At 40.8% G+C, this 13,920-nt stretch overlaps 1 protein-coding gene across 3 annotated transcripts in view; it reads right to left on the bottom strand.

The window, feature by feature from the left end:
- GRM5 (glutamate metabotropic receptor 5) overlaps window positions 1-13,355 on the bottom strand; it is a 543,151-nt gene extending 529,796 nt beyond the window's left edge. For 2 of the 3 annotated variants that reach the window (XM_044258343.1, XM_044258346.1), the window contains exon 1: window positions 11,152-11,337. The gene's annotated coding sequence lies outside the window, so the exon portion shown is untranslated. Of the gene's footprint in view, window positions 1-11,151; window positions 11,338-13,309 lie in introns of those variants that run through there. The other variant, XM_044258344.1, reaches the window with a different exon arrangement.
- Between the last annotated feature and the right edge of the window lie 565 nt (window positions 13,356-13,920).

Genomic DNA, 13,920 nt, shown 5'->3' with positions numbered 1-13,920 from the left:
CCTGATGCAGGACTTGATCCTAGGACCCTGAGATCATGACTGGAGCCAAAGGCAGAGGCTTAACCCACTGAGCAACCCAGGTGCCCCACATATGAGATAACTTTAAAGCACCTAGGTGTGGGTACCAAACAGGAGGGTGGGTCTATAAGGCTGGATCAAGATGTGTGTTTCCAGTTAGATATATAAACTGAGGGTCACCAATACATAAAACCTTTGCAGTGAATATAATCACCTGAACAGCAAGCATAAGTGAAGAAAAGGTGGGGCTGGGAAGTCAGCCCCACATACAGGCCAGATTGTGAAAAAACCCATTAACAGAACAAAGGCAAGTCATAAAATAGGGAGAGAACATAAAAACACGCAATGGAAGAGGAGCCAGAAGAGAATGTCCTGGACAATTTATATTTACAGACACACAAAGGGCTTTAATGTTGCAAATAATAAAATACATCCTGTTCTCCCAAAGATATAATTTTCTATATGCATTGACTATCTGTGTGTGGATGTGTCTGTGTGTGGCAATAATCCTTATAGCAACCTTGAGATGTAAGTATTATTTTATTATCTCCATTTTACAAATGATGGTAATGGGTTTTGATAAGTTAAAAATTGCCCAGTCGCTCATAACATATAAAGGTGTCTAATCACTGTATCGTATGCCTGAAACTAATGCAACATTGTGTGTCAATTATACTTAAATAAATAAATAAATAAAGTAGATGATCCCTTAGAAAGCGGCGGGCCTAGAATTTATGTCTATGCTTAGTGATTACATCACATACACTTTTCTTTTCTTTTTTTCTTTTTTCTTTTTTTAAAATTTTATTTATTTGACAGAGAGAAACACAGCCAGAGTGGGAACACAAGCAGAGGGAATGGGAGAAGGAGAAGCAGGCTTCCCATTGAGCAAGGAGCCCGATATAGAGCTCAAACCCGGTACCCTGGGATCATGACCTGAGCCGAAGGCAGACACTTAACTGAGCCACCCAGGAGGCCCTCCATCACATCCACTTTTCATTATCCCTTGCTGCCTTACTGCCCCTTCCTTCAAGAAAGGTATTTCCCAACGTCATAAAAAAATGAGAAGGGCCACCCAAACATAGTTTAAACACCCCAGGGATATAGAATCCTACAGGAGTTTCCTTTAAAACTAGAGGGTGAAGAACATTCCAGGAAAAGAGATGATTCAGTGCTTAGAATGTAGAAATGTGAATGACTGTCCAGTACAAAAGTGTTTATATTGCCCTGTCAGCCCCCACTAGATTAGGCCTGCTGGATTATAAAATAATGACTGTTAAAAAAAAAAAAAGCAATGACCACCTGCTGTGGATGCACACAATGGCTGTACTTTATTGACATCAGCTATGAAGCTCATATACCTGGAAAGTACATTCTGAAATATATTGTGACTTGGAAACTTGACAGAATCATGCCACAACTTAGATTATAAGGTTAAACAAGAGATCACATGTGCTCCCAAAATACAACAAATTAATGGAATATAAATTCCAGATAGACACCAGATAGAGCGGGTATACACCAGCTCTAGCACCGTCACTCATTTGTCGAATATGTGTTTATCAAGTAACTACTATGTAACAAGCACTCTTCTAGGTCCTGAGGCTTCAGTTATGGACAAAGCAGACAGACATCCATGCCCTTCCAAAGCTGAGACTCTAAAGGGGGGGAGGTTGTCAGACAATAAACAACATAAGGAGGTAAAATACTGTATATACACAGTAATAAGGGTTAAAAAGAAGAATAGAGCAAGACGGAAGATAGAGTCAGAGCTGTCAGAAAATTTTAATAATGTAACCAAAGAAGTAGACACATTAAAAGTAAAATCTGGGGGCACCTGGGTGTCTCAGTTGGTTAAGCAACTACCTTTGGCTCAGGTCATGATCCTGGAGTCCCTGGGACCATGAGGCCAAATCCGGCTCCTTGCTCAGTGGGGAGACTGCTTCTCCCCCGCCCCTTCCCCCTCTCATGCTCTCTTTCTCTTTCAAATAAATAAATCTTAAAAAAATAAAAAGTTAAAGACCTCTGGGCAAAGACCTAAAAGAAGAGAATGAGTTGTGCAAATATCTAGCGAAAGAACATTCTAAGTAAGGCCAAAATCAAATGCAAAGCCCCTGGGGCAGACTTCTGCTTCATATGTTGAGGAACAACAAGGAACCAATATGACTCCAGTGCAGTAAAACTAAGGAGAGAAAAAGTCAGGTCGAGAGACAGTATGATCATGTGGATTCTTTCTGGACTTTAATAGGTTGGGCTTTAATATCATGTGAGAGTGATTTTCCAGAAGAGTTTTCAATAGCAGACAAACACACAAAGACCAACATTTTGTAACAAGAATTAGGGCACAAATGCAGAACTGAAGAGGCAGTCAGGAAATGACTGCAAGAATCCCAGTCGGAGAGAGGACAGTGGCTTGGATCAGGGAGACGTGGCCCTCTCAGTGGAGAGAATGAGCGGAAGGGAGAGCGGAGTGTGCTGTCAGATGGGACTTGGGATGTGAAGGAAAGATAAGGTTCAATGAAGACACTCAGGTTTTCGGCATGAGCAAATGAAAGATGGTACCATGTTAACTGAGGTGGAGGAAGCCATGGAAGAGCAGATTTGGGTGGACTTAATAGAAACTAGTTTTGATGTGTCAATTTTAAGATTTATGTTAGAAATTCAAGAAGAGACATTTAATAAGCAGCTGGTCATAAGAGGCTAAGGTTCTGAGAGAGGTCTGTGTAGGAGATATAAATGGGGGAGGCATCACTATACAGATAAGCATTTTTTACAAACCAGGAAACTAAAGTAAGTCACCTAGGAAGTGCAGATAGAAAGGAAACTAGTTCTAAGACTGAGTCCCAGGGAATTCCAATGATTAAGTTCCCAGAGATAAGAAGAAAGCAGCAAAGGAGACTGGAAAAAATTTTGGTACTATTTAAAATATAAATATGATATAAATATAAAACACTGAGTGTGTATGTATGCATGAGGTCTGGAAACATACATAGTGGACTAAAAGGGTGTTCTCTGAGTGGTGGGAATACATGTAACTTTTCATTTTTTCTTTGCCATTACCTGTTTTCCAAATGTCTACATTTGTTACAAAAAGATATTATCTGTGATATTACTTGAAGTGTGGGACTGAGGGGCCTGACATTAAATTTCTGCCCCTGTGGCCCTTATCTCTCTTGAATCTGCCCTTCCTGGGGAGTCAACTAGTCAAGCAAATTTGTATCCCCTTCAGGTATACACTGCTTTACCCAATGGTCTTATTCATGCTGCTTCTGATCCATTACCTGCTCTTGCCTGAGTAGCCTTTATGGCAGAGTTTTTAAAGAGCATGGGCTGGAATCAAGTGGACCTGGGTTTGAATCCTAATACTGCCCTGTGTTGGCTATGTGCCTTTGGTCACTTAGCCTCTCTGAGCCCAAGTGGAATGACAATAGTATTACTCTAAGGAGTTTTAATGAGGACTGAATGAGATATTTTAAAATAGTCCTTTTATAAAATCATCCCAGATCCTTCACCTTGTCGTATTGCTCTATCCCCTGAATTCACGTCACATTTTTATTGATACTTTGTGTTTATTACTAAGCTAATATTATAGCTATTTCTACACATTTCATCATCCAACAGACTTTGGGTCCCTTAAAGGTTAAATTGGTACCATATACAGCACCCGGTATAATCTTTGCACAAAATAAACATTCAATAAATTCTGCTAAATGAACAAATAAATATAGTGAATTACTTCCACTGGGTTTTCTGGTCAACTATCTGATTGAGGTTCTAAGATACTACCCCTTGCCCCACCCTGGGAAATTGAAAAGTGGATAATAAAAATTCTTCCGTCCAATGGGTTCAGACAACAGAGGTCCTCAAAAAAAAAAAAAAAGCAGGGACTGACAATCTAGCAGGTAGAAACCTTTAGTGTTCCTCATGGATTTTCAACATATTAAGGAAAATAACTTTACAGAAGTAGAGAGAGCCCTGTAGATAATTCAATTCAATTGAGACTCACAAAGATTAAATGATTTTTGGCAGGTCTGGGAGCAGAACCCAGCAAAATCCCATCTCAAAACCCAGGTTTAGTCACATTCTACAACTTGGTATCTGCTCTTCCATAATTTTCTAAGCATATAATTTTTTATCATATTTTTAAATTCAAATAGTGTTAGTTTGAAATCTATCAATACATTTTATTCTACTCTCTATATTGTAAATATATTTCCATATTGGTTCATTTTGTTGATAGAGACAACAATAATAATTAAAATTCAGAGAGAGAGTTCACCACATGTTAGGCACTATGTTTAGTGTTTCAAGTGAAAAATATCATTTGTCATAAAAAACTGTAAGATGAACAACTTTATGCATACTTTACAGATGGGAGATATGAAGCTCAGATAGATGGAATGGTTTGTTTAATATTCTAAACTAAATGACTATCAGAGCCAAGGTTCACACTCAGAGAATCCATTTCTTTTTAAAAGCTGCATAGCATTCAACTACATTATTACACCAAAAATTATTTAATTATCCACATATTAGTAGATATTTAGATTGTTTATAGATTTTCCTACTGTTATAAATAATATACTTTACTTACTTTTGAAAGTATTTCTATAAATGCATGATATGGCTGGCATACACATTTTCACATTTTATTATCAATTTAGATTTTAAAAGGTAACATCAACTTCCTGTATAAGTTTATGGATGAGGCCATTCCTCCTTAGGTATCTCACCATGAGGTATATTCATTTACTTAACAAGTCTTAGAGGGGGTAAAAAAAAAAAGGGATGGGAAATAGTAATACTGTATTATTTTTTCAATTTATAGAACATTTTCCCATTATTAATCTCACTTCAACCTATGACAAAATTACTGCCAAGAATATCTGATTATCCCATTTCATATATCATATATAAATAGAATCTATTAGAGAGACTAAATAGAGAATAAATTATTTGCTTTAAGTTATAACTCTGATGTAGTAGAGGTTATAGATTGGTAGCAAAAAAAAAAAAAGAAAAAATCAGGTTCTTATTACAGATATGGAGGAAGAATTAATAAAATGATTTTAAAAGGTTTCAAAATGTTATAGATCTACAACCTTATATATGGAGTGCTTTAATTCAATCAGAAACAGTAAATGATAGGAGTTTACATAAACAGTGTAACATATAATAGATTGGTTTAGGGTCTTATTTTCAGAACCACTAGTCTGCTTTATTCAATAATATATCTCTTGTCTCACAACATAATAAAATTAATCATTATCCCATTATAGAAGAGAGTAGACATATATTTGATATGCATAAAGTATTTTTGCCTCTAGTAACCATACAATCTTTTATTGTATCCTAACTGAAGAAAAAATGTTAGTGGGTAGAATTTGCATAAATGGCAACTTACACTGTAACCAGATTCACAGCTCACATTGTCTTTTATTTTCAACAATCTTCTCAAACACTGACCATCTTTCTGGCACAGATGTCTCTTATATAACTTAATCCCCACACAAGCAAATCACACAGTTCGGGACATTAACACTAAAATGATTCCTTCTGCCTGAGGAATAGTCTCATCCTAAAGAGACAGGGGTGTCAATATTGCATATGCCATGAATGCCTTTGATGTATTTTCCTGAAAACAAGTGCATCCCATAGATGAGCGAGATTCTAAGGTATGATACCGAGAGCTTTATAGTCTAGGAAAGCGCCATTGTTGGAGCTATCTCAAGCATCTCAAGACATCTGTGACCTTGTAAACAAGGAAGCCCAGAACCCTCTCTGTTTAGCTCAGATCCAAAAAAACATGCCATATTTTCAATGAAACCCCCTTAAACCGAAAAGGGGCCATAAAATAGCATTGTACAAAAGTGAAATCTGTTATTTTCTGCATTAATTAAAAGGTACTAGCACTAGAATAAAGCTCACTAAATCATTGTAAATCATTAAACAACTGGTTTAGTAGTCCATGAAGACCTGAAACAGCCTTCTACAGCAAAGCAATAAAAATGATGTAATCTACTGTTAACTAGTTTCAATTTAATTATCAAGCAGGGATTCCAGGCGTCTTCCCATTTTGCAGCCTTCAGCTGCTTTCTTGTTATTTATGGCATACTTCAAAAGACTGTAAAGCATTATTGTGCCTATTATATTACCTATCATCAGGTGCTTGAAAATGTGCTTTTGCATTTCTAACTTGATCTCTAGTTACTTATCAATGGCTAATATTTATTGAGTGACTACTTTGTGCTAAATAATGTACAAGCATTATTTAACATCAGTCTCAAAATGACCCATGAGGTAGGTGTGATCACTACCTACATTAAATATCTCTAGAAATTGAGATTTTGAGGTGAAGAATCTTGCCAGGAGTCCTATACCTATAATAAATGGCAAAGTCAGGACATGAACTCAACTCCCTCTGGCTCTAAAGCCCATACTCAACATAATCAGATGATAATATCTCCCAAAAGACCAAATGGGTTGGCTGATTAAACCTTATGCATTGACTCCAAAACATTCTGGAGACTCTCTCTGCTTTCCATTACAAGTTTATGTAATGCCAGCCAACCACATTTAGATGCCATACAAGCCAACTAAATAAATAGAGGTAACTCTATTTCCTGGAATCATTTAGATTACAGTTCCCAACCTTAGCGACATACTGTGGAGGTTTACTGTCCTGTGCCTTGTAGAGGTCTCTAGATGCCAACAGCAAACACACCTCTTCTAGTTGTAACAAATGAAAATGTCCCCAGACACTGTCAAATGTCCCTGTAAGTCAAAGTCATCTCCAGCTGAAAACTGCTGATCTATATCCTGGCAACATCTACATAAGCATCAGAAAAGAATATAACTAAGAACTAATTATCTGGCTTTGTTAGTCCCAGAAAACTTTTTCCTGAAGCATCCTAATAATTTAAGAACAGTAGTTTGGAATAGGTTTGTCTTATACCTTCTTTAGTCTGTAACTTTTTTCTGGCTACATTGTATTGTTTTAAAGCTTACAATTGCAATTTGAGAAATACAGATTAAACCCTGAGAATGAAGGATGATGTTGCCTTACATCAAATAAGCATGGTAGCATGGTTCTGAGTGGTTGTAAGTCATTTATTATATAAATGAATGAGAAGAGTATCCTGTGATATACTTGATCATTTCAAAGGCCATTTTTAATATGAAATATCAAGTTCATTTTAACTTTGTAAAAAGGCAAAGAATATTTTATATAGTAATTGTACATTAGTTTTTCAAAATCCAATTTTCATTTTTAAAAAGGTAATTATTATGTTATTTACCTTTCTTCTCAGTCTTTAAAGAGTTCTACCTTGTTGTATATTAAGGCAAATTAGTTTTTAAGAAATATTTTTCAATTATTCCTTTGTAAAATATTATGAATGTAAATAGGCTATATTATTATTATTATTATTACTATTAAAGTGCCCACTAGCACCATTATGATTATGATCTTTTAATTTTCCTCATAACATTTATGTTTAAGAGCATTAAGCTTATGAACAATGACCTATAGCCAGAGTTACTGTGAAAAACGATCATTAGGGAATTATTCATAGGTCTGATATTTTTATAAGACCAACAGAATAATATCTACATAAAACACACTTTTTCACATCTAAGTCTTTCCTTTAAATTTCCCAACTAGTTTGACTAAAATAAGAGAAGATATTTGAAACAGCAATTATGTACCAACCACAGGGTTGCTGAGAAGATTAAATTCAGAAACTAGGGAAAGCTAGGAAACATTTGATATGCAAAGGCCTAGATGAGATTAATAGTCACAGCTATGATTTCTACACCCTTAATTGTGGTCTGGAACTTTGCTTGTATTTGTACAGTTAATTCATCATAATTTTTCAATGCACCTTATAGTGTTACAACCTGTTCCTCATTTTTTTTAAAGCAGAGTCCATGCCCAGCATGGAGCCCAATGTGGGGCTTGAGCTTAAGACCCTGATATCAAGACATGAGCTATCTTCAAGAGTCTGACATTTAACCAACAGAGCCACCCAAGCGCCCACTCACCCCCCACTAACCATTTGAAAAATAAGGAAAACAGAGGCAGAGCAATATTAAGTAACTCACCCTTGGTTACACAGCTAGTAATCCCATACAAAGATGGGATTCAAACTCAGGCAATCTTGTGTGAGCGTCTGCCTTTCCAACCATACCACAACTCACTGGAAACCACGAGAAAACAATTCCATAATGTTTTGGCACACCATAGATTAAAGTTACCTAATGTGATGAAAGAGGGTAAGCTTGATTTCCAAACCAATCAGATGTGTGTATTTACTCATTTTTCCCATTTCCTTGTCATATGACAATGGAAGGAAAACAACAACTTGGGTTTTAACAACAGAGAATTAAGAACAAATATTGCCTTGCATAATTGTTATGAGGATTAAATAACACCAGTGCATGGCATGGCACCCAACATGCTCGAGGAAGGGTAGTTGCTGGAGCAGGGATGAGCCTGAATCAAGGCTTTTGTTTGGTTACCCTTCTGACTAAAGTTGGATATATAATTCAAACAAAACTAGAGCTGGTAAAATCTAGATTTTTTTCTTCCTCTGTGAACTTAAAGGAAATGAAAGCAGGCTCATGGCATAACGCTTTTTACAACTACGTTTTAACTGACTGAGATGAAGAAATACCAAGAAGATGCTGCCTTTTACAAATAGCCAAAAATTCAAAATCAAAATTCAAATTTTATTTTTCACATCATGAACTAAAAAAGATTTCTTTTGATGCTCTTATCTTGTGTCCTCCTAAGCTCCACTCATTAATGAAAATAATGACTAAATGATGCTCCAAGACTAGCATTAATATTCCTCTGGATTTTAAAAATAACAATATTTCTAAACTGTAAAATGTTCCTGCTTTGTATTACTACACCTTCAGCATATCCAAACTCCAAACCAATTAACTTTAGCATATCCTAATAGATATCAAAAGATAGTCTCCAATATTTTATAAAGTTAGTTTATACTCTATTAAAATAACAGAGCAAAGAGGATAAGGGAAGAATAGTTGAATGCATGTCTTTCTTCATCCCATAAGGACAGAAAGCCTGGGAGAGAATGGTATACAAATAAGTACAACATTTTTCATGATTACTGTTATTTCATATTTTCCATCTGTAATTTCACCTATACTTTATTGACATTTAATTTAGTTTTTTAATCTAAAATGCTCTTAGAATTCCATAAAAGAAAATGTAAGACTCCTATAAATTCTTTAATGTGTTTTGAACAAAAATGAGAACATTAGAAGTATTAAAATCCTTTAGTCACAAACGTGATATATATTCTGTGCTGGTTGGACAAAGTTTTCACGTTGGTGTTTGTCACCAGATCCATCACATGGACTCTTAAGTGATGGAAGAGGCTTGTGTCTCCCTACAGAAGTACATATTTGGATTGTTCAAACATCACACCCTCTCCCAAATAATCTCAATAATCCTTTAAAAAATCAATATTGCAGTTTGGTTTCTCTTTGGGTACAGCCCACAGCCAAAATACTGCCTTGTGACCGCAGAGATCTAGGGGGTGCAACGAAAATATCCAAATGATACATTGTGTCAAGCAGAGTGTAAATGACTAGAAATCTTTTCTCTTACAAGAAGCAGTTAGGTGGAAAGTATTCTACCCACATTCTTCTCCTAAGAAACCCTGAAGGATCTGTCCGACGTGCTGAAACGGTCCCCCCTAGAGAAGCCTTTGTAGAATGTGCATTAACCTGATGAGTTTAGGAAGCAGTATTTTCAAGTCCCAAACTAAACATCCTTTTAAACAGAAACTGAAATCTATAGAGGACAGAAATAGTCACAGTTGATTCTTAAATGTGAAAATCATAGATACACGAGAGAAATTACAGGAGAAAATTCCTTGTGCTCTGTGGTGGTAATGAGGGGCACAAAGCACATCTAACAAGAGGTAGCATACCTAAACACATCAAAACTCAAAAGAGTATCTAGAATGTTGTATAACAAAGAGGATTCTACAGAAAACCTTGGCTTAGCCCCACTGGGAGAAGAGGCTGAACGTAGTAAAAGGCAATGTTAACTTGGCTGTCTCGAATGGCCAGAAGCCAACATTAGGAATACAGATTAGCTCTGGCTGAGTCTCAAGGGACTTAGAACAATAAAACAATATGTAGAGAAAGAAGCAAAAGGTGGGAGGGAGATTCTTCCTTCCCACTGGCCTGTGTCAATTTCTTAGCGGGAAATAAAGTGTTGGAGAATCTATCTGCCTGGTTACTCAAGCTTACAATTCAGCTGAGGCAGCACTAGGATTGTGCCTAAATAAGCACAAGTGCTTGTTAACCTCTCCTCAATTTCCCTGCCCCACAGCACCTGCTCCGGAGGGAAATGAGGGCGATTGGAAATTGCAGCACCAGTTTCAAGAGCCTTCTAGGCAGACTCTTCGTGAGGTCCAAAGTCTGGGTTAGGCTCCGGTCACCGGTTAGCTCACGGGCCTGATTGGGGTTCTTTCCCCAAGTCACTGTAGCCTGGGTTCCCTCCTCAGCATGCTACTCATGCTGCCGCTCCCGGGTAACTGGCAGGCTGTGCTTCCAAGAGGAAAGATGCAACCACAGGAGAGGAAAGAGCGAGAGGGCGCAGACTGGGGTTCAGAAAGAAGCACGCTAGCCTGAGTGAGAGCTGTGATTTCAGCACCACCCGCTGTCCGCCCTCCTCCTGCAGCAGTCGCGGCATCTTACCAATCTACTGGGAAGCGATTCTCCTTCCTTCCCTCTCCACCTCTGCTTCTCCCAATTCCGAGCCCTCGGGTGGTTTGGGGCAGCATAATCTGCATTCTAAACATGCGCACCTGGCCTTAGGGAGCGGGAACTCGGATCCGAAGGCATGCAGGATCCTTTCTCAATCCTTGCAGCCATTCCCTCCTTTATACCCCATTGCTCTTGCTTTTTCTCCCAACAGGTTTAACTAAGGCCATCAGCAAACAGAGCAGACTTTAAGCTCAAGGTCTGACCAACCTGCTCCACGCTCTTCCCACTCCCAAACCAAACTGTGAGGTGCCCAGCAAGCTGATAGCTCCTACATCCTTCCCGAGCGCAGGGACACTTGGGCACACAGACCCATAGCAAGCTTACCCCCCTGTTGGCCGCGCAGCGGGCAGTGAGACGCCGTCTAGCTAGCCCCCCATAAAGTTGGGCTGTGCTGATCAGCGGGGCAGAGCCAGCCTCTCCATTCCCAGGCTCCCCACTAAGAAGATCTTAAGCTCATCTCCTGCGCTCAGTGCGCACAGAACAGCAGAGCTGAGGGCGGCGTGTGCAGCAATCTCCCTGCTACTGAGAAAGGGGAGGGTGGGGGGGAAGGGGAGCTCGCGGAGGAGGGAGGGGTGGTAGTTTGTATTTATAGAGAACAGAGTTCTCAGCGCAACTTTTTGGTGCCACCAAGTGGCACAGTGAGTTCCTTTAGGAACACAGACTTTGGGTCGAATCTGGATGGGTGAACCAGCTCCGAATTCTGATGCTCACATGATAAGAGGAATCAGGGGCACCCATGAGACTTGAGTTTTCCCATGTGCACCTTCATATCTCAGCACCTGGGATACAGATCCCTGAGTTCTAGGAATGAGCTTGCATTAAAGGGAAAGAAGTACCTGTGCCCTCCTTGGACAAGTGGCAGAGGTGTCAAAGACAATGGGCAGATGCCACTTGCTTCCTAGGAGTCTAGGAACCCTTGTCTCAGGAACAATATCCATTCTCCTCTCCCTCCTAACCTCTCTGCGCAGATTACAGTGTTCTCAGATTGCACTCTAAAACCTTCCTGCCATCTGGAACGCCCAACCTTTCAAGTAAGATGCCATTCATTTTCCTTGTTTAGAATCAATTCCAGATTATTTCCCAAACCCTCAGATTCAAAGAACTTCACAGCTTGCCACCAAAGCTCCTTCTTGATTTGCTACCTTAAAAAAGCAAATGACTTTAGGCTCTGTGGATCTGAATCTCTCCAAACAGCACTCAGAACTCTAGGTTCCCTTGGTTATAGTCTAAGTGTCTGCTTGTCCTTCTCAACCATTTCCACAGACCTCTCAGCATGCATTACACCAACAGCAAAGCCAGGAGCTTGCAAATGTCTTTGGTACTTTTAGAGAGAATGCCCTGAAGATTCATTGATCTGGATTTCTGGGTGCTCTTCCTTCCTTGTATGCAGATCTAAAAACCCATAGGATTACAGAAAGACATTACTCCACAGAACTTCTGTGCCCTCAAACACAAAAGAATCTCTATGATTTGCAGAAATGAAAGAAATGGAGAAACTGAGTACACAAAGGTTAAGGGACTTTTTCAAGGTCACACATTTTCCTAGAGACCAAATCCAGAACTACCCAGGGTGGGACTAAATGAACACACGGATACCAAGCCTGACTTCCAGGCTTCCTCTCCTTCTCCTCCCCCACCCCCATTCATTCATACTCAACTCCCTTTCCTCCCCAACCCCCACCCGTTCCTCTTTCTGACCCCATCCTTTTCCAAAGTTCCATAAAAAAACCTAGTGTAGGGTTGTTTCCTTATCCCCCACTGGGAGTACTTGAACCTGAGCTTATAGGTTCAGAGTTATAGGTATACCCCCTTGAAAATGGCCCCCTGATCTAGAAAACCTCTTCCTCCGTAGTGCAGTCATGCAAGTGTCATTTTAGAAATGGTACATTGGCATTCACACCCCGCCAGGTCTCTCTTCTGCTGCTTCTTTTCAGGGAAAAGCATTAGCGAATGCTCTTCCTAGCCCCCAAACACCTAATGGTCTTAAAGACCGATAAGCTCCCTTCTCCCTACAAGGCACCCTTTTGTGCACATGTATCGGTATGCGAGAAAGAGAGACCGAAATCCAAACGCCTCCTTTGGCTCAGATCTCTATTTTCTCCTCTGCTTTTTTTTTAGTTCGTTTTCTATGGAAACGAGCCCACTTAAGTCCCTCACTTATGCAAATAAAATCAAAATGATCTTCATAAACCTCTCGTTGGAGCGACGCCGCGGTAGCCTGGGCTCCTGACTAGAAATTCGTGTCTGATTCACACAGCACACGTCCTTGCAGGGTGACTTTTCTAAACTTGCAGGACGTCTCAGCGTCCCTGGCTCCACCATTCTCCACCTGCCCACCACCTGCCCTCCTGGGTGCCTTTGCCCGCGCTCCCGCCCCTCGCCTGAATGCTACCGGTCCCCGTGCTGGGGGAGGGGCTCCGGCGCTATCCTACGGCCGTGGTGGACTCTCAAGCTGAAAGAATGAAAACCGCGCTGTGCTTACCTGGCGCGCGCCCTGAGCCTGGCGCCCCCAGCCAGCCGCTCCTCGCGGGCTTCCTGCGCTCGCGTGCCGGCCTGGGCTGCAGCTGGAGCGCGAGTGACGGCGACGGAGGCAGCGGCGGCAGGAGGCAGAGCGGCTCCGGGGCCCGCGGCGGTGGCGCTCTCGCGCGCGCCAGCGCCGGGAGCACGTGCCGCGCTCGGGCAGACGCAGCTGGAAGCGCAGCGCAGGGCCGCTTCCTACTCCTGCAGCGCGCGGCGCGGCGCGGCGCGGCGCGGCGTGGCGGGGTGGGGGTGTGGGCGGTGGACCAAACAGGGCACAGACTCTGTGGGTAATCTGGAGCGTGGAGCTTCGTGGTCTCGGGGTGCAGGCGAGAGTAGCCTCGGGCTCCCTCTGCAGCGCTTCAGCTTCCTTCTGGGAGCTGCGGAAGGAGAAGAGCTGTGCGTGGAGGCGTGGGTGGTGTGTCACTCAGAGAGAAGCTGGGGGAGCAGGTAGATAATAAGCTTCATCCTGACGATGGCACTTAAACCCCTGACAATGATTAGGAGAAGGGGCGTCACTGCTGGAGGGTACAGGGAACCAGGAAGTCAGGGAACCCCAAGATGATTCAGAGGTGT

Source organism: Neovison vison, chromosome 7, assembly GCF_020171115.1.
Source record: "Neovison vison isolate M4711 chromosome 7, ASM_NN_V1, whole genome shotgun sequence".
NCBI classification, from domain to species: Eukaryota; Metazoa; Chordata; class Mammalia; order Carnivora; family Mustelidae; genus Neogale; species Neogale vison.
The sequence above is the reverse complement of the archived record's forward strand: the minus strand, read 5'-3'. Positions and strand labels throughout refer to the sequence as shown.